We start from the raw sequence: 3,070 nt of genomic DNA, 5'->3' as shown, positions 1-3,070 counted from the left end.
CGCTTAAGCTTTTTGTCGGTCTCCTCAGAAGGACGTCAACTGGCGCCTGAAGCAAGAGCACAGGATGCTTTTGACAGCTCAAGGTCCAGTCTCTAAGAGGCTCTGTCCTGGCCCTGCCGGAACGAGACTAAGCCGTTTAGCGTCGTCTGTGATGCCTCCCGATTACGCCATCGGGTGTGCATTGCTACAGGGCCGACACGGCTGGACACGAACGATTCATCGCGTTCCAGTCCAGGCAGCTCAAAGCCGCCGAGCGGAACTACCCTGTGCACGACAAGGAGCTCCTGGCAATGAAATATGCCCTTGTGAAGTTTCGTGTTCACCTTCTGGTCTCTAGGCCCCTTTGTGATCTACACAGACCACGCGTCCTTGAGGACGGCGACTAACTCGCCTCACCTCTCCCAAAGGATGGCGATGTGGCTGTCCTTCTTGGCGGAATACAGCTTCCGCGTCGAATACAAGCCGAGCAAGATCAACGTGCATGCGGACGCTTTCTCTCGGCGTCCTGACTTTGAGTTGGCCCGCATCATGCGGGTGACAACGGATCTATATGATCGGATACGCATGGCGTATCGGGACGATGAGGCTGTCGCGCCTATCGTCAAGTTCCTTATGGCAGGAACGAGCGCGAAGTCCGACTGGCTTTCGTCGCGACAGCGCTCACGGCTCCACCGATATGAGTTGAAGGATGGACTTCTCTATTCCCGGGTGGAGCCTACGGATCCTCCACAGATGGTCGTGCCCAACGACGAGGATCTGAAGCTCGATATCCTCGCGGAGGCGCATGACGCGCCCTCCCGCGGCCACTTGGGCCGTCAGAAGACCTTTCTGTCGGTCTCTCAGTCCTACTGGTGGACCCACATGTACAAGTGGGTCGCCCGGTACGCTAAGACATGCGAAACATGTCAGCGGGTCAAATTCGCAGGGCACTCTTCGGCTCCACTACGGAGCCTGCCCGTACCGGCTGACTGTTGGAAGTCGATGAGTCTTGACTTCATCTTTGGGCTCTCGCCGACAGACACGGCAACACCGGAATTTTGGTGTTCGTGTGCCGGCTGAGCATGATGGTACATCTTGCTTCGGTTCCCGTCACTGTTACGGGCGAACAAACCGCAAGGTTGTTCGTTGATGGCGTGTTCCGCTATCACGGTCTCCCGGAGACGATTGTCACGGACCGAGACCCGCGGTTCACGGCTGCGTTTTGGTACATCTTGCTCCGCAACGGCTCCTGATTGACTGCTCGAAGGCTGTCGCAATCTGGGAACCGAAACGGCGACAGCTTCATAAGTAGTCCGGGGCTTCTTGCCCGAACGGGGTACGGACGATGAATACATTCCGTACCCGCGCTCATCGTGAGCGCTAGAAGCCGCGTGCTTCAGGATGCCCCTTGGCCGCATGCGCTTGCTGACCAAGTGGGCAAACGGAGCACGAAGATCACGCTGGTCCAGGATGCGGGACAGCAGCTGATCTTCATGGAGTCCCCGTAACTCCGTGGGCGAGTACTTAAGAGAACCCACCCATGCCCAGAACATGTCCTCACAAGAACTCCACGTGGAACAGTTCTCGGACATAACCCATGGGTATCCCCAAAGAGGATAGAGACCACCCCGGGTCTCGGGCTTCTTACGACAAGTCGTGAAGTTCTTAAGAGGGATGCGATGTGGCGCGAGAAGCACACACCGAGCATCCTCCAAGTTGTCAGCCAACAACTGTTCTTTCTGAACAAGGCCACGAGAGGCGACGAGAAGCTCTAAGAAGAGGTCAGCCCCAGCGCTCTCCTCGGGAGGCCAATACTCTCTTGAGTTGATGGCAGCTCCCTGGCTGGCGGGCCACCACCGAACCCCCACGCACACGCTGGGCAGCTTGGAATTCCTCCTGCTGCTCGTCGAGGTCATTCGAGACCTCCCGGGGCTCAGAGATAGCATCCTCCTCCTCCTCTTCTTCCTCCTCTTCTTCCTCCTTCTCCTCCTCTTCATCCGAAGAGTCGAAGATACTGTGATAGGAGTGTTGAGTCTCCTCCTCCTCGCGGACTGGAGACTTAGAGGCTGTACGCTTCTTTGAGGGCTTGGCGCCTTCGGCTTTAAAGGCCTTAGCACGCGCAAGACCCTCGGCAAGCGAGAGACGTTTGCGAGGATTCTCTTCCTTATCGCCACCGGCTTTGGGGGAGCCCTTAGCCTTGACAGCCGGACTCTCAGAGCGCACAGACGCTCTGGGACTGTGATCACCTTGATCACTAGCGAGCGACTGCACGCTGTGTCATCCTTGTGTTCACTGGGCACTGGGCTGTGCTCTCCCACAGAGTCCGCAGGAGCATCGTGCGTGCTCTCGCACTCGGCTTCGTCCTCACTGCCAGAGTTAATCTCACGTTCCACGAAGCGAGGGTTTGAACGATTGTCTAAGGCCGAGGGCGACGGACTGCGGCGCTTGCTTGCTCGCTTGCCCACAGCCGCGTCACCCGAGGAACCGATCGCCTCGGAGGCCACCTGAGTAGCCTCCTTGAGTGCCGAGCCTTTGCCGTGAGGCATAGTGCTCTTAGCTTTGCCCTTCCGGCCGCAGCCTTGGAGCGTGTCTTTAGCACCGCTCTTTGCTGTGCCACGAGGCATGGTAACGGCCAAATTGGAGATGAAGGGCTAGATTTATGCTTGATACTACTAATTGGTAAGTTTACTTGGTGTGAACGGCAAATGTGAAGCTGCTACCGACTTACTTGGAGTTGTATGAGATCTTTGCCTGAAGTAACTTCCGCGTCTTAAAGCAACAAAGCATGCAACTTTCGATTGCATGACAAATCATAGCACACATTCTAGCATCCAAATATGTAAATCTCTAAACATTTTGAAGTAGTTGTTTTCGGAAAAAACGTTGTGTGCAAAAAAACAAGAAAGTGAAACAAGACCAAAAATGCTAGGTTTTATAACAAGACTAAAAGTACTATGACAAGATCAAAAGTACGAAACAAGACCAAACATACAGTGGCGAGACTGATATTACTTGCACAACAGATAAGCGTGCTTAGACTTTACGACCCGGTTTTTTTGTCAAGGCGAATGTATCTGGCTAGCGTATCAAT

Source organism: Phytophthora infestans, genomic scaffold (assembly GCF_000142945.1).
Source record: "Phytophthora infestans T30-4 supercont1.43 genomic scaffold, whole genome shotgun sequence".
Lineage (NCBI taxonomy): Eukaryota > Oomycota > Peronosporomycetes > Peronosporales > Peronosporaceae > Phytophthora > Phytophthora infestans.
The sequence above is the reverse complement of the archived record's forward strand: the minus strand, read 5'-3'. Positions refer to the sequence as shown.